The sequence below is a fragment of the Zootoca vivipara genome, chromosome 2, assembly GCF_963506605.1.
Source record: "Zootoca vivipara chromosome 2, rZooViv1.1, whole genome shotgun sequence".
Taxonomy (NCBI): domain Eukaryota; kingdom Metazoa; phylum Chordata; class Lepidosauria; order Squamata; family Lacertidae; genus Zootoca; species Zootoca vivipara.
This window is the reverse complement of record NC_083277.1, coordinates 62626984-62647874: the sequence shown is the minus strand read 5'-3', so window position 1 is coordinate 62647874 and position 20891 is coordinate 62626984. Positions and strand designations below refer to the sequence as shown.

The following is a 20891-nucleotide window of genomic DNA, read 5'->3' as shown; positions in this document are numbered from 1 at the left end:
CGGAAGGTGAAAATTAAGTCGGTTTGCCTTTAAACTGGAACTGAGCCAAACTTCTTCCCCCATCCTTACCAAAGAACATGCACATATATGAATCTGTATAACAAAGTTAATAGAAACAGAGAGCTGGGTGCCACCCAACCCCGAATTGGAAATCCAGAGTGAGAATATCCACAGCAGACATCTCTGCTTGAATACCTCATGAGAAGGATCCCACCCTATGCAACAGAAGGTAGAATCATAGAATCATAGAATCATAGAGTTGGAAGAGACCACAAGGGCCATCCAGTCCAACCCCCTGCCAAGCAGGAAACACCATCAAAGCATTCCTCACAGATGGCTGTCAAGCCTCTGCTTAAAGACGTCCAAAGAAGAAGACTCCACCACACTCCTTGGCAGCAAATTCCACTGCCGAACAGCTCTTACTGTCAGGAAGTTCTTCCTAATGTTTAGGTGGAATTTTCTTTCTTGTAGTTTGAATCCGTTGCTCCGTGTCCGCTTCTCTGGAGCAGCAGAAAACAACCTTTCTCCCTCCTCTATATGACATCCTTTTATATATTTGAACATGGCTATCATATCACCCCTTAACCTTCTCTTCTCCAGGCTAAACATACCCAGCTCCCTAAGCCGTTCCTCATAAGGCATCGTTTCCAGGCCTTTGACCATTTTGGTTGCCCTCTTCTGGACACGTTCCAGCTTATCAGTATCCTTCTTGAACTGCGGTGCCCAGAACTGGACACAGTACTAATTGGTTCCCTTATTCTCTTATCATCAGGAAATTTCTTCCAATGCCTAGTCAAAGTGTACACCTCAGTGTGTACATCAGTATTCACTTTGGATGTGTGTACGCAGGAACATGTAAAGTGTGTTTATGAGACAAACTGGCAAAGCATATATGATACAAATATGCATAAAAGGATCAGGACTGACTACAGTTCCTTGTTACGTGTATATATGGTTGCAGACATGGGTTTGTGGACAAATTGCGCCCCCAGGCAGCCCCTGAGCGGAATGATGACACAAGACCACATTCTATGGGATTAAAATTGGCCACAACTTTTATTAAGAATTCAGATGTAGGGAGACCTTGGCTCAGGCATTGGGCGTATATCCTTCCCAGCCCCCAGGCAGGGATCTGGGTAATTTCAGGGTTACCCAGCATGTGTGAGGGTTGGGCTAGCTCTGGAGAACTTATGTTCAAGCAGATAGCCCGCCCCCCCTCGATCGCAGCCGCTGGAGAGTGAGGGCAATGACAGCCTACTGCGTATGGTCAATGCCTCCCCCTTAGTCCCATTTACAGGAACCCTGTTATCGCTGCCGCAATGGGGGCGGGGGGTCACCGCCCCATGCCCCCCTATTTATGTAGATGACTAAAGGATTCCGCCCAAGGCTTGCATCCACCAAAGTTGTGACGAATTGCTACGGGAAAGGCGAAACCTGCCAATGCAGGGGAAATTCCTTTCCGACCCTTCAACAGCAGCCTTGTTGTCGCAGCGCCTGTGTGCGTGTACGCCTGTGGAAGAAAATAACCTATAATGCAATCATTAATTTTGGGAGTGGAGGGTGGGAAAGCTCTGGAGCCGTCGACTGCTTCCCAGGAATGACTCTGCTTAGCCTGAGTCATTCAGACAACAGCCTGTCAAGAAGAAAAATAGGGTTTGTTCTGTTAATTGTGGTCAAGGCCAAGGTTACTCAGATGCCCCAGGCATAGAAATTTTGGTGCAGAAATTTGGCTTGCTGGGAATCTCAACAAGTTTCTAGTTCCTATGGTTATTGAGGTCTTTTTTTATGTCAGGGAAGTACCTAGTAAAGGCTCTGAAACTTGAAGATGTGTTGGGCAAAACTGCCGGTGGTCAAGGGATCAGTTAGGGATTTAATTTCCTTTGGTGAATACGTTTGATGATAATTTTTTGGGTGCAGAAAAAGTCTGGCCTCTGATAAAGTGCTTATCAGATACTCAGGTAAATAACAGGCAGCCTGAGAAAATTCCATTTTATACTATGATTGTTGTCCTATCTCAGTTTGAATAGGGGCAACCGGGGCTGTTTGAGTGTGATTCCCTTGTCCCTGGGTCAAGAAAATTGGGAGTTCACTGAAGCCAGTTTCTGGTTCATACAGAGAATGTTCAAATTAGTATCAGTTTTGTACTGGATTCCATTCTCCCAGGGATCATCCTTCTAATAGAGTATGTGGGTTTCTCTGTCTTTCCATGATATCTCCATCCAGATCAAGAGATAGAGCAGACAGGAAAATCACAAGCATGGACAATGGGAGCTTTCTCTCTCAAGGCTAAAAACACGGCAGAAGTGGGGGCAGGGGGGCAGGATGTGTTTCATTTATAGTGAGGCTGGGAAAGTAAGGATTAAAACGAATCTCTCTGTATGTTGTGGTCCTGATGAAAATGGGGAGATTTGCCTGCTATTATAATTTTTTTTTATCTGACATGCTTCACAATGGCATGTTTAGCATCACATGTCGTTTGGCCATCTGAATGTAGACCTGGTGTAGACAACATGGTGCCCTTCAGGTGTTGTTGGACTACAACTCCCATCATCCCTTGCATTTGGCCCTGCTGGCAAGGGCTAAAGGGAGTTGTAGTCCAACAACATCTGGGATCCACCCCAATGGCTGTTCCTGGTAATGTATGCAATGTTTGATGTCAACCACAAAAGTCTATGCTGACTGCAAAGCTTCCCAACCTCTCTGATGCCTGTGAAGTAACTATCTTTCTTTATCTTTCTTTATTTGCAGGGGATGAGGAGTCTTACGTGCTATTTTGCATTTTGTGTCACTTCTCTCCCCACTTAATTTTCTTTGGAAAATGCCACCGACAAACCAGTTTCAATTTCACTTCTGGATTTTTCATGGTTATCTCTATATCAGCATGCCATAGCAAAGTGTGTTTTTGTTGACCAAGTATATTTACAGGATTGTATTTACAATGGAATTGGTGGGTATGCTTTTTTGGGAGGGTATGAGCTTGTGGGGGGGAATAGACTCAACTGGATGGCTCAAGGCAGGCAAAATGTACAGTTAACTGCTTTCCTAACAGCCTTTCACTTAAGTTCACTTAAAACAAAACAAAAAACAACAACCCCCAAACCCCAAAACGTTGCTGTTAGAGCACTGAAATATTTTCATAATTGCCGAACAGCCTGGAGCAACATGATATGGATTGTTGAGATTTTAGTTTGGAATTCCTTATTTGGAATGGCCCTTGGCTATTCCACCCATATTTGCAACACATTTCCTATGGTTAGTAAATAGAGGGTAAATATAAGTGCAAATATACAGTTTACATTCAATGAGTGTACCATCTGCGTACCTGTGAACACAACAATTGCGCTGCCCAAATAAATAAGTGTACACTCTTTTGCACAAGCACTTGCACATGTGTGGAGACAGCTTGAGCCTGTGTTCAGTGAAACATGTGAACAAGCCGTATATGATTTGAATAAAGGGCTAAGGCTGCAATCCCTCAAACCGCCAAGGTTGTTGGGGGAGGAAAGCGGGGAGAGGTTCCATTGCGCCAAGCTGTTTTCTCCACTGCTACTGAAAAGATTGGAAAGGGACCTTACACTGATGGCATTGGCATGCATTGGGATTGCAAGAGCAGAGAAGCAGCAGGTAACTTTCCTTTAAAATGCCCTATGATGTGAATCAGGGCAGTTTCCCCCAAACGTCTTTACCTTTCAGTCAATCTCTCCCCACCCAACCCAACCTACAATCAGATACTCTAGCTAGCTCTCTTATGAATATCATGGGTCTGGCTATGCTTCAGGGTGGAGGGGGAAATACCCCACCCTTCAATTTTTATAAGAGTAATGTAAACATTTTGAAGGTTCTTTGTGAGAAGTGGGAGTCCTATAAAGTAAACAAAGAGGTTTGCGCTGTCATCAGAAAAACTGTTCCCCAGGGCAATAAAGACAGATAAATGGATAAATTAGCAGATTAGATAGCAGAAATGTCATCGCTCTGCTTGCACATGCCTGCGTGGATGTTTTGATTAGTTGCAGAAGAAGCTCCAGCAACTTCCGGTCCTTCGGGCCCAACTCTGTATTGTAGAAGTGCAATTGCTACTCTGCTCAGTTCAGACATAACGTGAGTCACATTCAGACTCACACCTTGGTTTAATAACCTGGGATATGAACAAGCCTTGTGATTCTGCATGTAGCCCCATCGCTCCTCCCTTTGTGTGGGTGAGCAAACAAGCCAGGACATCTTCAATAGCAGGGGTGGGAAATCTCAGGTCCAGGGGCCAAATGCAGTCCTCCAGGCCTGTCTTTCTGGCCCTCAGGACTCACCAGCTCTGCTCCATGCTGTCTTCAAGTGCTTTTGCCTGGAATTAGTATGCTCTTTTGCTGGTCTGGATGGAGAAATTTGTGTGGGGTGTTTGTTTCAACACTTTGCATCATAGCTGTTTTTTTAAGGGAAATAGGCTGAATAGGCTTCCTCGCGAAAAAAGGGAAGACTTGACAGCTATGCTTTGCATGGCTAGAATGCAGCCTACTGTACAAAGATAAGAGCCACACACCCCTGTCCCCCCCCCCACTTTTGCCTCTGGTTCTGGCCACCACTGGAAGGTTGACCATATAACCCTCAGGCTAAAAACTGTTGCCCACCTTAAACTACAGTTTACCATTTCACCTAAACCAGGAAGCGATAGTATGGCTTTGGGATGGGAAAGGTTTGAAGGATGGGTGACACCTGGCTTGAGAGCAGTACATGTGAAAAGGATCTAGGAGTCTTGGTCGACCACAAACTTGACATGAGTCAGCAGTGTGATGCAGCAGCTAAAAAAAGCCAATGCAATTCTGGGCTGCATCAATAGGAGTATAGCATCTAGATCTAGGGAAGTAATAGTACCACTGTATTCTGCTCTGGTCAGACCTCACCTGGAGTACTGTGTCCAGTTCTGGGCACCACAGTTCAAGAAGGATACTGACAAGCTGGAACGTGTCCAGAGGAGGGCAACCAAAATGGTCAAAGGCCTGGAAACAATGCCTTATGAGGAACGGCTTAGGGAGCTGGGTATGTTTAGCCTGGAGAAGAGAAGGTTAAGGGGTGATATGATAGCCATGTTCAAATATATAAAAGGATGTCATATAGAGGAGGGTGAAAGGTTGTTTTCTGCTGCTCCAGAGAAGCGGACACGGGGCAATGGATTCAAGCTACAAGAAAGAAGATTCCACCTAAACATTAGGAAGAACTTCCTGACAGTAAAAGCTGTTTGACAGTGGAATTTGCTGCCAAGGAGTGTGGTGGAGTCTCCTTCTTTGGAGGTCTTTGAGCGGAGGCTTGACAGCCATCTGTCAGGAATACTTTGATGGCGTTTCCTGCTTGGCAGGGGGTTGGACTGGATGGCCCTTGTGGTCTCTTCCAACTCTATGATTCTATGACTTCAGATTTCCTGGCTTCTTCGAAAGCTGCTAAGCATGAGTTTAGATGAAAGAAGAGACTATAGTTAACCAAACCCTTTCTATAGGCTTTCTGAGTTTGAAGCATGGGAAGTCAAATTTAAATTTGTATAATTTGGCAGAAGGTTTGGATTAATTGTTTAATTGATATTTGTATAATTTGAAAATGGATTAGATATTTAAATTGGAAAATCTAATAAAAGTGTTTATTAAAAAACAACAACAATCAAACCCTTTCTGATTAGTTTGACAGCTCACACAAAGGGAAGAGTGGCATGGCTGTGTGGGAGCACGAGACTCATTCATTGAGCCAATATATGATTATCAAAACATGACTAGTGACTCTTACATGAATTACTCTGGAGTAGCACATCACTCCTTGGCTCAGGTGAGGTCTAGCAGCATTCATTTCCAAGTGTTATTTTTAAAAGCCAACCCAATGGCAGCCGCAATTTGTGGTGGTCTGTTTTCAACCTGCTGCAGTGGTATAAATGTCAACAGCAAGATGATCAGCTCTTGGATGGAAGCACCAGTTTACCCAAATGTCTCTTCTGCCTATTTTGTTGCTGAAGATTACAGAAGGCCGGAGGTTCTAATCCCCATGAGGGGTGAGCTCCCGTTGCTCTGTCTCAACTCCTGCCATCCTAGCAGTTCAAAAGCATGCCAGTGCAAGTAGATAAATAGATACCACTGCGGTGGGAAGGTGCTCTGGCACTCGTCACAGTGTCCTGTTGTGCCAGAAGCGGTTTAGTCATGCTAGCCACATGATCCGGAAAGCTGTCTGTGGACAAATGCTGGCTCCCTCGGCCTGAAAGCGAGATGAGCACCGCAACCCCATAGTCGCCTTTGACTGGACTTAACCATCCAGGGCTCCTTTACCTTTTTACCTTACTGCAATATCTAAATTGAGCCTCAGATGTTACAGGGGGAGCTGAAGGGGTGCTCTGTCAATTTAAGGACTAAGAACTAGGCTGGCTATTTATACCTCACAAAGCTATGATTCTTAGCACCCTTAGCAAATCACAGTTCCCAGGATTCTTTCGAGGAAGTCACGGTCTGCATGCAGCCCTATAAAAGGAGAGACCGGCAGGGGTCTTGAAGTTGCGTTAGCACCTTCAACAGTTAGCACCTGCTTATCAAGAGCATCCAAAAATTGGTCTCTGTAAATTCATCTTCACACCTTCACTTTCTCTCTCCAGTGGCATTTTGAGACCAGATATAACCCATGCCAGCACGGATAATGGAGACATCTGTCGCTCTTCACCTTTTCCTCTCCTTCTCATTCCAAATGTGGAAATGGCAATTTGGCAAAGTACTACATTTTTGCTTTCCCGGACATACAAACAGGATCATAACAATTCCAACTGATTGGGAAAGGATATAATCAGAGGTAATATATCATCTGATCATTGCTTATTACTTGACGTAAACAAGCCTGACAGTTATTTATGCTGCTAATAGCCAAAACACCACTAATACTTTATAAATAATATACAGTAGTAGCAAAATACACTGTGAGTCAGGGAGTCTCTGAACTCTCTGCCCATTTTAGGGAAAGAGGCCTTGCTGCTTTCTTTTGAATTAAGCTAATCCAGGGGTGGGGGCCTTCCAGATGGACTCCAACTCCCATCATTCCTGACCATTAACCATCCTGGCAGGGCTTGATGGGAGCTGGAGTTCAAGAAATCGGGAGGGCCACAGGATTCCTCGGCCCTGAGCTAGTCATTCATTGCAATTACCTTAATCATCACCCCACCTGCCAATAAGGAAACTGAGGCACCAAATAGTAAAGTGACCGGTGAAAGAACAGAATTAAGTTTTGAGAATCTAAATGACAGGATTCCCCCACCTTTTTTTTTTTTTACCAACGTATGAGTAGTACAACTGCCTGTTAGTTTGGATTTCATGAGATGTACTTTGGAATTTCACGGCTGTGAATTTCCTACTGGGAAAAAACCAAAACACCTGGGAACATATGAAGTTGCCTTTTCCCAGGGCAGAATGCTTGTCCATCTCACCCAGTATTATCTTCTCTGTCTTTTCAGGGTCTCAGGCCAATGTTCTCCCTATCAGCTACCTCTTAATCCTTTTGGCTGGAGAGCCCAAGGGCGATATTCTGCAAGCACTGCATGTGCTTCATTACCATTAGGCTAGGCCTGCCCCCATCCACTGTGTTTTCTTTAGGTCCTATCTGCACTCTATACCACTTAAAACATGGATTCCCTCAAAGAATCCTGGGAGCCAATGTTTGTCTTAAGGGTGCTGAGAATTGTTAGGTGACCCCTATGCCCCTCAAAGCTATATTTCATTGAGTGGTTGAACAAGCAGTTGCTCTTCCCGGGGAACTCTGGGAAATATAGCTCTCTGAAGGGAATTAAAAACACACATCACAAGCAGCATAAAAGCAATGTACAGAGGATTAAAAGCCTGGGAAAGTAAATAAAGGACATTTCCTGGTGCCAAAAATGACATCAAAGTTGGCACCAGGCGAGCCTCCCTGGGAAGAGTATTACATGGCTGAGGTGCCACCGCAGATGGCAGAGGCACAACATTAAAACTAACATTTTTTGTCAACAGACCCCTCCTGTTCTGTGAGACACTGAATGTTTATTAAAAGGAGTAGAACTTGACTTGGTAGCCTTAATAAAACTAAAAGTCATGGGCATGGGCCAGTAAAATTTAAGCACTTTTATTTACGACTTATTTCCATTCAAGAGTCAATCACATTCTCAAATCTTAACTCTGGCTCGTTAGTGTGCCATATTAATTTCTCATTCTCTTTATTCATTCTCTTTATTCCTTTGACTTGTTTCTTGTCTGTGCTCCACTCAGTTTCCTCACAGTTGTAGCCTGGGCTATTTTGCAGTTCTTCTCTCCTTTTTGTCTCAGTTGGTCTCTTAATCTGACCCCCTTGTGTAGCAATAAGCACAAAGATATAGAATGAGAATAATTTTCTGACTTCAAACATTTTGGTCTTGACCTAATTCATCATATAAATTGGTGGTTGAAAAGCAACTATATTCAACTGATTCATCTTCTTAGCACAAGGATTACTGCTAGCACTACTTACCTACCTACCTTCCTTCCCAACTAGCCAACCACATTTATATCCCACCTTTCCTCCCAAGGAGTTCAAGATGGCATACAGCAGTGACGTAGCCAAACCATAGCTGCCAAGTTATCCCTTTTTTTACAGGGATTTTCCCTTATGCTGAATAGGCCTTCCTCGCGAGAAAAGCGAAAACTTGGCAGCTATGAGCCAAACTTAGCCCTCCAGCTGTTTTGGGACTACAATTCCCATCACCCCTGGCCACAGGTCCTGTTAGCTAGGGATGATGGAAGTTGTAGTCAAAAAACAGCTGGAGGGTCAAGTTTGGCCACCACTGGCACACACGGTCCTGTTCCTCCCTATTTTATCTTCACAACCACCTGTGAGGTAGGTTAGGCTGAAAGACAGTGACTGGCCCGGAGGTCACCCAGTAAGTTCCATGGCCAAGTAGGGATTTGAACCCAGCTCTCCCAGGTCCTAGTCCAACACTCCAACCAACCATTACACCACACTGGCTCTTTTTCCTCCTCCTGTGCATGCCCCACACCCACCCCACATCTGCTCCAGAGGGCCGGGGGGGGACCCCTAGAATAAATTTATGGGGGATGTATCAATGTAGGTGGGCTGACCTTTGTCTCTTTTAAATGTGACCATTGGAGACAGAATAAAAATATCACATAACAATGTTAGTCCAATAGAAAGAAATCCAAATACCATTACCAAAGTTAACTAAAAGACACAGATGGTATAATGATCACTGTGGCACATGTTCAGACATCACATGAAGTCATGATTTGGCATGACAAGAAACAGCTGCAGCAAGCCTTGGGATTACACATTCCCTTCTCTTCCCACTTCTGATACGGCCAAAAAGAAGTGCTCAGAAACATTTGCTTCAAAGATTAGGTGACCCTCAACATGCTCTTGTTAAACCACAGTTAAGATTAACCACAGTTCATGGTTTGGACAGCACACTAAACTATGGTTAATTGAAACTGGAAGTGAAAGCTTCCAGGAGGGTAGAAAACTCAAGCTCACTGAAGCTCATGGTTGTCACAATAAATAAGTGTGATGTCTAAATAAGGCCTATTTAGAGACAGAATAGCAGCTAAATCAACTACAGTGATACCTCGACTTACGAAGACGACCCGTTCCGCGGCGCTCTTCGTAAGTCGAAGTCTTCGGTTGTCGAAGCGCCTGTTCTGCGCATGCGCGAAGAGTGATTTTGTGCTTCTGCGCAGGCGCAGAACGCGCACGCGGCGAAAAAACTTCCAGGGTTGTCAACTTCGTAAGTCTAAACCTTCGGAAGTCGAGTCATTCGGATGTCGAGGTACCACTGTATTGGTCTTATCATGTGTTAGCAACCCAAGTGATAGCCATGTTAGCCTGTTGCAGCACAACCATCAAAGTCTTAGATCTGTTAGTCCACCTCTCTTTGTAGTTTTATATCTTCTTAGCCAATTCAATGTCCCTGAGAGACTGTGAAAAAAGCTTCGTATTTGATTGCAGCCCTCTCTCCCCCTGATTTTATATTAATAAGAATTAATGATTCCTCTTCTAATTTCTCTGCCCAGTTTCCCTTGGTTGAAGGACACAGAAATCAGGTATTATGGCATCGGAAAGAACTGCCATTTCAGACCCTACAGTATCTATGGTTTTATATTCCAGCGGTAGCATTGCAACAAATCTTAGGATGCAAATAAAACTGTGATGGATTAACTGTGAAAATATCTGCAAAGGCTGAAAAGCACCTTGAAAAGATAGTGGTTTTTCTTAAGTTATTATATCATACAACACAATGGTTTAAAGGTGATATATACAGTAAATGATTTTAATAAATCAGTAAATTTATTTGAAGACAATGGTGTTAGAATGATAAAGGAGGACAGAATGCAAAGAAAGGGGCATGCCATGTGCATCTCATATGTGCATTTGTCCCAAATTTTAAAACAGGCCTACAGAATCTCTTCTCTTAATCAGAGTATTTCTGGTGATCTGCTCCTATGAACTCTCCACACACAAATCTCCAGTCACACAAACTGCCATCAAGATCCTCCATTACTAATCCGTTTCCCTCCTTTGCAGGCAGAAATACTCCTGAGCTACTCTGGAGGAAAGCGTAAGAATCACTTTACCTTCTGTAAAAAAATTCTTCACCTACTTTCAGGCTTAGGATCCAAATACACCTGTTGGGTTTTTTTTTACCTTGCAGTTTGCAAAGCTAGGTGAAGCCAACAGTCTTCTCTTCCTGTTTGCAGTCAGCTTTAAGACTCTGACACTGCCTGTCCTGCTTCTTCCAGACTCTTCATACTGTTGAGTTTATATATGCAAAGAGGTGAAAAGGGTTGAGGTAATGAACTCAGCTGTAAAGCATAGGAATGCTTCCAAGGGGCTATTAAAGCTTCAAAGAGATTGATGCCTACAGTAGAGATGGGGAAACTGTGCACCCCCCCCCCAAATGGTGCTGGGCTACAACTCCCATCATACCTGACCATTGTTACCATGGGGTATCCAAAGAGTAAGGAGCAGGATCCTCAGCTCTGGCTGGGGCTAACCATGTACAAGCAAGGGCAGAATCCTGCGTGTCCAATAAATGTGTAGAATGGGGCGTTTCAACAGGGGCAAGTTATCTTCCTTCTGCACAAAAAGCAAAAATTCTTCCTTCCATCTGCATAATTAGTCACAGTCTAGCCCAGGCATCCCCAAACTGCGGCCCTCCAGATGTTTTGGCCTACAACTCCCATGATCCCTAGCTAAGACGACCAGTAGTCAGGGATGATGGGAATTGTAGTCCAAAACATCTGGAGGGCCGAAGTTTGGGGATGCCTGGTCTAGCCAGTCACCTTAAGAATGCCAGCATTCTATTAAATGTAAAAGAAAGCTTGTAAGATAATACCAAGCCTCTGGGGTGGCAGTTTTGACTAGAATTCCATAGGGTATTACCCTCTTATATGTTGCCGTAGAGTAGGCACTAAATATTCTGAATAGACATCTGCTCATCATTGCTCTGAACCTCAACAAACCATGACCCACTAAGCCAACCATAACCAGCCATAGATTATGGCTCAAAAAATTACTATTTTAAGAAACTGAAAACATGTCCTCCCTGCCTCCTGCCAACACTGGTTGATTTTCAGTACTAGCTAAAAACTCAGCTCTTCGGTCAGGCTTTTAATCATGTAGGGTTTTGGCACATTAGGCCACTGATTTTTGTAGGAGTAGAGGTTATATAGATTAATGTTTAAGTTGCCTTGAATGCTTTTATTGGAATTGTTGCACCGTTAATTTGATTTTATATTTGATGCACCCCACCCTGAGATCACTTGTTTGATGAAGCACAGATTGAAAACTAATTATATAAATAGTTCTCTCTCTTATCGCCATTTATTTAGAGTGGAAGGCTTTGAAAGATCACAGCCAGGCCAGATAGTGAGACTGTTTCCTTTGAAGAGGCATGCAGTATGGGCCTTGACTTCAGTCTAACAAGCACACACTTTTAATTCTTCAGTATCTTCTATCTGTTCAGAGTCACTTAAGTAAAGTAGCTGAAATCTAGAGATAAAATCCCAGTAACACTTACTGAACAAACTAACAAAAGAGTGTATAACTTGAAGAGCAAAAAACAGAGGGGGTTTGTCTTTTAGGAGCTAATATAGAAAAAAAAACTCCTTCAGAGCTACATAGCCAGTCTGGGCATGTGTTACCTCACCAGAGATCATGCCATGTTCAGTGGTTGGTAAGCAGCATCTCCACCCCCCCCCCTGCTTAGCTGATGTAATGCTAACAGAATTAACCCTTACATTACAAACTGAATGATTATTACTGTTGCATTTCCAACACTAATTCCTGGACTGTTTACACTGAGAGGAAACTGAAACACACACACACACACACACACACACACACACGTGTGTGTCTCCTGCACTAGCACAATTTGAGCTTACGATCCCACCCACCCAAGATTAGCCTAATGACCTCTTAGCCTTTCTACTGCAATGCAATCCCTATTGCTTTTATAACATACAGCAAATGTTTATTCAATACATAAATTGTTCAGACTGTAGCAGGAATCCCACCCCACACTCATGGGAAACTGTGTTCATGGTCCTTCAGAGTAATCAAATGAAACTTTGTTGCGTAGCATGACAGAAGTCTGTAATTACGTATATTGGGACAAGTTGTTTGTTGTTTAGTGTTGCAACAATTGCTTTCTCGAAATGTACCTTCTGCACCATGAAAAATAAATAAAAACATTAGTAAGATATATTTGAAACAGTTGACAGAAACTGTCCCAATCTTGCTGCAAATCTCCACATCAACCCCAATGACTGCCAGGAATGTGTGGCAAAACTGGCATGAGATTATGCAGCCTGACTGATCTCCACAGTAGGCAGCAGCATTCAAATGTTATAGTCCCAGTGTCAAATCTCTGCATACAAAAATAGTCCTGGCTTCCCGTTCTTATGGCAGTGACAAGTTAGTCTGTTTGATACCTAACACTAAGCTATGAATTTGCTTCGGCAAAGTGTGGCTTGTTGGAATGTCCATACCCAACACAGCAGTCTAGCCATGGTTTCTTTGGCCACACCACCCAAAATACTCACCAGCTTGATTTGTGGTTACAACGATAAAAAGCTGGACAGCAAATAAAGCACTGGAGAAACAAGCTGCAGCCTTTTTGCTAGTCTGCGGACTTGGTTTGCACATAACGCTAAGCCAAACCATGCCTTAGCATGAACAAGCAAACATGCACAGCTCCCAGAGAAAAGACTGCAGGCACTTTGCTTCTCCCCAGTTATGTTGTTGTTGCTGCACTGTGCTGCGATAAACCATGGTTTGACTTAGCATGTCTTCCAACCCTGGGCTTGTGGACTGGACTTCAGACAAACTACAATTTGAAACCAAGGTTGTTCCTATGGGGTTGAGGCTGAAAGCCCAGTAGCTTGCCTCATACCACCAAGCCCAAATAGCCTTCCACCTGAGATCCATAGCAGGGGAAACCTGAGATTCTCCATATGTTGTTGCTCCTATCATGCTTGACCAATAGCCATGCTGACTTTGGAAGGTGGAACCCAACAACATCTGCAAGGCCACAGGGTCCCTATCCCCACTCGATAACATTACCTCTGTTTAGCTTTTCAACAATTTCCACCATCTTGCTTAAAAGTGTCCAACTGTCTTAGATCTTGATGTTTGGCCGGCTCCTTCTTCCAAGTAACAGCTTCTCTGCTCCACTGAGCTTGCCTTTCTACTCCACCTCCTAAGAAAAACTGCAAGAGAATTTGGGGGACCTGCCGGTTCAGCAAAACTGGGCTTCTTTCTAATAGCACACAATGGCACCCGCTTTTCAAGAGATACCTGCCACTTTTTAATTCTATTACATCTGTGCATCAGTGAAGGCCAAAACGTGCTGACTGCCGTGTGGAAATGTGCACATCACATGTGCATGCACTCTCACACAAGCATGTGTTTCAGGACGTACAGGCACGCAAACAAAAAGCCCTGTCTGTGGCCAACAACTGGCACAAATGATCCTGTATGGTTTGCACTGGAGCCAACAGCCGCTTACAACAGAGCATAATGCAAAATGCATTTGTTGCCTGCAGCAGATGTTGAATTCCAGGTGTATGCAAACTTATTCCTTGTTTTCTCCCTCTGTTTACTTGGCCTACACATCCGAAATGCTTCTTCAGATATATCTTATCAGGACAAAAATATCAGTCTGTGGAACATGTTTGGCACAAGGAGAGATGCACCACCTTTTCTATGGAATACCTCCAAGCACGCATAAGCCATTTTGCGCTCACCACGTGCAAGCGCATTACTGAGTTGACACGAACACTTTGTGATCCAGAGGGTAGTACAATAGTTTCTGCAGGCTCAAGGAGAAACTGGACTTGTGTTCTTGGACAACACTCCCCCTTCCCACCAAAGTATTTTTGTGTCGTGAACCGCCCTGAGATCTGCAGATGAAGGGTGGTGTGCAAATTTAAGAAACCAATAAAAATAATAATAACAATGCAACATTGCAAATCACCATTGCAAAGTGGAGGGAACTTGAGGGTCTACTGTTCAAAGTAAACAAAGGTAAGAAACCACCCTCAAATCCTTACAGATGCGCTCAGACCACCAACACACCTGAAGTCCCTACATCTTACACTAGGCAAGGGAAACCTTTTGGATTTGGTGGCCACATTCTCATCTGGTCATGCTTACAAGGGCCACAGACCAGTGGTGGCTGCGGCCAAAGGTAAAAGCTGGCAAATCAACAAATGAACATTTTACCTGTACAGTTAGTTAGTTTCTGCACACACTCCTCTACCCTCCTCTATCCTCCATCCTGACAAGCAAGGCACATTATCAGAGCTCAAGGATAGACTGCAGCCAAGCAAAACACAGGGGGGGGGGAGAGAGCAGAAGCCAAGGAGGGGGGTGGCCTGGGGGAAGTTCCAAGGGTCAGACAGAGATGCCTGGAGGGCTGCATTTGGGCCGTAGGCCTAAGGTTCCCCTCCCCGTCTTACACAAACTAGAAGAATGCATACAAAGTCAAAATTAAATGAAAAAGATGGTTCATGAAGATCTTCCCAAACTACTCCTAATTCCAGCACACTTATCCAGTGCCCCTAAGTGAGAGTAGACCAATTATGGCGCCCATTAAATGTTGGCAAGGCTGCAGAAGCAAGTCAAATGACTTCAGCATGACTAAAGGGAAAGGGTGGTGCTGGTTTTCTTTAGTAAAGTAAGAAGATAGCACAGCTCGCAATCTTGAGCTCTCTGTGGATGTTTTGATTATCCGTAGCATTAAGATTTACCTCATACATCCGACTATTTTGGGGACAGATTCTTCTCAGGACCACTTCCTAGATTACGTGGCAGCAGCACATATGTGCACCGGGGGGGGGGAGTAGAAATCAATCTGAGTTCTCCAGCACATGTGCCTGCCTGCACCGTACATGAATATGTCACGTGCTGAATTCCCTTACCCACAGAAATGAATGCACTTTGGTACACTTAACCAACTCTTTGTTAAATCCCAAGCTACATTTTATACATGTGCAAAGTGCAACACAGAGAGCTGGGAGCAGGATAAAAACAGCAGTAGACTATGCTTGATCTGAGTTTTACAGCCAAGTTTCACAAGGGACTGAGTCTTGCGGTGCAGCTTTTAGAGAGTTAGGTTAAGACATTGGAAAAGTCCATTTCAAATCCCTGCTTAGCTATGAGACTTACAGGAGAGCTTTGGTGCAAGTCTCTCATTCTGCCCGAATGATAACATGAGCTACCACAAGATTTGCTGTTCTGAACTCCTTGGGAATAGCGTGGATAAAATTAATAGTTATGTAATCTTCATCATAAGGGACACGGGTGGCACTGTGGTCTAAACCACTGAGCCTAGGGCTTGCCGATCAGAAGGTTGGTGTTTCAAATCCCCGCAACGGGGCGAGCTCTTGTTGTTTGGTCCCAGCTCCTGCCAACCTAGCAGTTTGAAAGCACGTCAAAGTGCAAGTAGATAAATAGGTACTGCTCTGGCAGGAAGGTAAATGGCGTTTCTGTGTGCTGCTCTGGTTCGCCAGAAGTGGCTTAGTCATGCTGGCCACATGACCCGGAAGCTGTTTGCAGACAAACGCCAGCTCCCTCAGCCTATAGAGCTAGATGAGCGCCGCAACCCCAGAGTCGTCCGCGACTGGACCTATGGGGCCCTTTTACCTTAACCTTTAATCTTCATCATACTCTTATGGAGCTGTGCTGTACTAAAACAGGGGAGAAATGGAGGTTAGAAAATAAGCAATCCCCAACCTAAACCAACTGTTGTTATTCAGAATATATATACAGTGGTACCTCTACTTACGAATAACTCTACTTACGAATTTTTCTACTTACAAATGGAGCTCCTTCTGCCATCTTGGATGTGGTTTAGATAGGATTTTTTCTACTTACAAATTTTTAGATAGGGTTGCTTCAACTTACGAATGTTTTCTCCCAATGCATTCCTATGGGATTCAACTTACAATTTTTTTCGACTTACAAATGTGCGTTCGGAACGCATTAAATTCGTAAGTAAAGGTACCACTGTATAAAGAATTTATGTATGTAATAATAGGAACACAGAAATGTGAAATTGCTTATACTGACTCATACCATTGACCCACCTAGCTCAAGACTGTCTGCACTGACTGGCAGCGGTTTCCAGGGTTTCATGACTTGTGTGCATGTTTCGGATGGAGGCATCACTGGGTAGGGTAAGCATTGGTCACACTACATCTAGCCCAATCACAATGCGTTTCAGGCTCAAGTGGCAATCAAGTCTAATTTATTGTATGAGCTTCAATTTGTCTGTGAATAGTGGAAAAAACAAAGAAAAGTCTCACAATCTCATTGGCTGTCTCACTCGCCTCCACCCAGTTAAACCAGAATGCTTTGGTCTAATCCAGTTTCCCCCCACTTAAATTAACAGGGTTACTAAACTGTCTCTAATCCAGATATTCTAGAGAGGCTAGGCTGTGCCTCCTGAATACCACATTGTCCAAAAAGCAGATGCTATTGAGCAACTGATCTTTGTCCTTATGGCCTCTTGCTGTTCACCTAGTCTACTTTTAATTCCCCAAGGAGGTTAATTATCTGATAACTTCTGCTCCTATGCTACCTTTGCGTGTTACCTTTGTTCTGTCAATGCTCTCGGCTGGTCTCCATCTCTCTCTCTCCCCTAACCTCTATCATTCACTCTCTGTGGGTGCTGAGATGAACAGCATCTACACCACGGTTGACTTCAGTTTACTTTAGAGATTGATATCTAGGGCAGTCAGCCATATGAAGGCAGACAAAGAATCGGGTTATCTGCTGACACATATGCACGTTCACCGACAACACGCACACACACACCCCGCAAGAAAAGAGAGCAAACTGCAAGGCCTTGGCATCACTGAAACATCTGTTCAACACTTACCACAACTAGAGATCTGTCAAGGAGAGCAGCGCTGAGATTGAAGGAGGCAGGAAGGTGTGAGGGACCACCTTTACCGTAATCTTCAGAGCAGAGAAATTAATAATAATAATAATAATAATAATTTATTATTTATACCCCGCCCATCTGGCCGGGCCTCCCCAGCCACTCTGGGCGGCCTCCAACAGAAATACCAAAAGGCACGTGTGGCAGCAAAATCTCTTTTTGCCGCAATCCTTCTGACACAACTTCATTTTAAGTTGCAAGTTCCAATGAAACATTTCCAACGAAGGCACAATATTGAGGGATAGGTTAGCTAAGATAGCTGCAATATGCAAACATAGAGAGGGCCATAAAACCCCACTTGCATACTATCTGCGTGATTCAATCACCACATCCACCTTTCCCCCATTTAATCATTCAGTTCGTAACTAGTCATAACAAATTTACCGCTGTAAATTGTCGCAGAATTGGACATCAAAGAGAAATACTCATCTGGGCAGTTACTCCTAGGCTTCCTGTTCAAGCCAGAATCACATGGGCAAGCAAAAGTAAACGGTTGAAACCTTCTCATTAATCTGGGTGATGGATCCAAGCCTAAAACCATTCTGAACCACTTTTAGACCCTTGATTTTAGACCTTGGACTGCATGACTTTCAACAAGCCTTTTAAGTGGAGATCTTTCCCAGTCTGCATGTGTACTGCAATGGCTTCTCATGTTTTAAAAGCATTTTTATTGTTATATCACGTGTTGGATGCCACCCTGTGCACCTTTGGGAGGAATATAAATGTAATAAAGGTAAAGGGACCCCTGACCATTAGGTCCAGTCGTGACCGAATCTGGGGTTGCACGCTCATCTCGCATTATTGGCCGAGGGAGCCGGAGTATAGCTTCCAGGTCATGTGGCCAGCATGACAAAGCCACTTCTGGCAAACCAGAGCAGCACATGGAAACGCCGTTTACCTTCCCGCTGTAGCGGTTCCTATTTATCTACTTGCACTTTGACGTGCTTTCGAACTGCTAGGTTGGCAGGAGCTGGGACCAAGCAACGGGAGCTCACCCCGTCACAGGGATTCGAACCGCCGACCTTCTGATCGGCAACCCCTAGGCTCAGTGGTTTAACCACAGCGCCACCATATTTCTGGGTCACACTGGAATCAACAAGAGGAACCAAGAGATAAAGTAACATTTTGATTTGTAAACTAGTCTTGCTGATATAGTGATGGCACTATCCATTCCAAGGGTTCAAAGTGCATCACATTTATTATCTTGGTAATCCGTAGAATGACCTTGAAAGGTAGGCCAGTCTTCTGATACCCATATAAAAGTCGGGAGGCAGAGAGAATAAGCAGCTTGCCTGATCCTGTGGGATTTCATGCCCCACTCCTCATACCCTTGCCGTCCAATTCAAAGCACATTTCCTTGGAGAGAAAGTTCCTTGAATACACAGGTGCTTACTCCCAAATATGAATCAGATTATAGCCTTAACCACTGCATCACCCCAACAGCTCTCTCTTACATTTTCTCCTTTTCCTTTCTCATAGGAAACTGCCTTACATGAAGTTAAGACCATTGTTCCACCTAGTTACTCTCTCCAGAGTTTCAGGCAGGGGTCTTTCCTAGTTTCCTACCTGGAGGCATCAAGGATTGAACCTTAGATCTTTCTCATGAAACACATGTGCTCTGCCCCAGAACTATGGCTCTTCCCTCTCAGGCAGTGATGGCCAAACTCGGCCCTCCAGCTGTTTTGGGGCTACAATTCCCATCATCCCTGACCACTGGTCCTGTTAGCTAGGGACGATGGGAGTTGTAGTCCCAAAACAGCTGGAGGGCCAAGTTTGGCCATCACTACGTCAGGTCTGCTTCTTTATTTAATGGTCCCCAAAAATCAATATCCTGGGATCAATTCAAAACTTTTCACACAATGTTATCCTGGATAAGAACTCAGCCCTTTGATTAGCTTTTTTAAAAAATAATGTGAATAAAGATTCAGTGGCTGTGTCCACACTTCTATTTATTCTGCATCCAGGGTGCTTTCACCACTGGTTTAGGGAGCAATGCACACACAGTATCAGCCACAATCCAAATCTATCCTGTTCTTCCTGATGAAATAATGCCTTTTGATGCATCCCCTCTGCACAAAAAAAAACCAGGCTTGTTTCGAAATGACACAAAGAAGGACCTAGCTGCACTTTCAGCCGGCAATGTACATTGTACACACACTCAAATAAGGAAAAAAAGTGCTACTTGCCAGGCAAAACTAGGGAAATCCACCGTCAAACAAGTGCTACTGTCTTGAGAGGCTTAATCCAACATGGTTTTTTTAAAAAAAGAAAAAGAAATGTGTAGATGTCTCCGCTATCAAAGTTGGTGCTATACAGCACATTTACCAAAAAGAGAGAGACCTAAATCAGATTTGTTCAAATAGAAGAAGAATATAAAGGAAATGCTTAGAAAAATTTGGAACACGTGCACAGGAAAGTTCACAACACCATCTTAAAAAAGCCAACAACTTATTGCCTGTTTTCTGGCTGGTTGAAATGAATAAACTGCAGGGAGAGAGGGAGAGGGAGAAAGGGGGAGGCAATGCCTGCCCCGACGAGTCTCCAAAGCTCGGAACAGCAAAACTGAAACTCTTGAACCACTAGTTTGTACTGCTCCTCGTCGGCTGCTCACCCTCGAACAGAAAGTTTCGCCGCAATCATGCCCAGCTCCCAACCAAAAAAGCCTTGGCTCTGGGTTCAATGCGCCTCTTGCGCAAGGCAAGGTCCAGGTCGGATGGTCCTCCGCAAAGGTGGGTTTCTGATAGTACCCCGTGCAATAATAGTAATAAATATGGTAACGCTCCCAAGAGAAGCTGCCCGCGACTCGCCTTTACCTGGTTGTTGCAAGAGGCGATGTCCTCCTGCAAGCGTTTATCGGCGCTCTCTTTGTCCAGCTGGGTCCTCCTCTCTCAAGGCGCAGTGCGCGGCCGGCTGAGGAGGGCGCATGGCGAGCGCTGCTCCGGCTGCCGCTTGCAAGAAGTTGGGCTCAGCAGAAGTTCCAGGCAGAGCGGCGCGCCCGCAGCCAAGCAGCAGGAAAGACAGTTGCCAGGCAGGAGCTGGGGCGGCGGGAAGGCGCGCCTCTCTTCCGACCCCTCCTCCGGCGGCAGGGGGAGGAGGAACCGAGCGCGCCAAGCAGGTGGCCAGACCTCCGCGCCCGCCCCGGTGTGCTCACACCCCAAAAGAAGGAAGGAGAGAAGAGAAGGAGGAGGTTTAGCGAAAGGAGGGGTGCGCGAGGGTGCAACGGGGAGATCAGATATATAGCAACCTAGAGAAAAGTGTGTGTGTGTGTGTGTATGTGAGTGTGTGTGTGTGTGTGTGTGTGTGTGTGTGAGAGAGAGAGAGAGAGAGAGAGAGAGAGAGAGAGAGAGAGAGAGAGAGAGAGAGAGAGAGAGAGAGAGAGAGAGAGAGAGAGAGAGAGATCCAGTGGGGACAGCCCTCAGAG

The 20891-nt window shown here is 44.6% G+C and overlaps 1 protein-coding gene across 2 annotated transcripts in view; it reads right to left on the bottom strand.

The window, feature by feature from the left end:
• Positions 1 to 20560, bottom strand: part of FAT2 (FAT atypical cadherin 2) — a 107777-nt gene extending 87217 nt beyond the window's left edge. For both annotated transcript variants that reach the window (XM_035105701.2, XM_035105703.2), the window contains exon 1: positions 20284 to 20560. The gene's annotated coding sequence lies outside the window, so the exon portion shown is untranslated. The remainder of the gene's footprint in view (positions 1 to 20283) is intronic.
• Between the last annotated feature and the right edge of the window lie 331 nt (positions 20561 to 20891).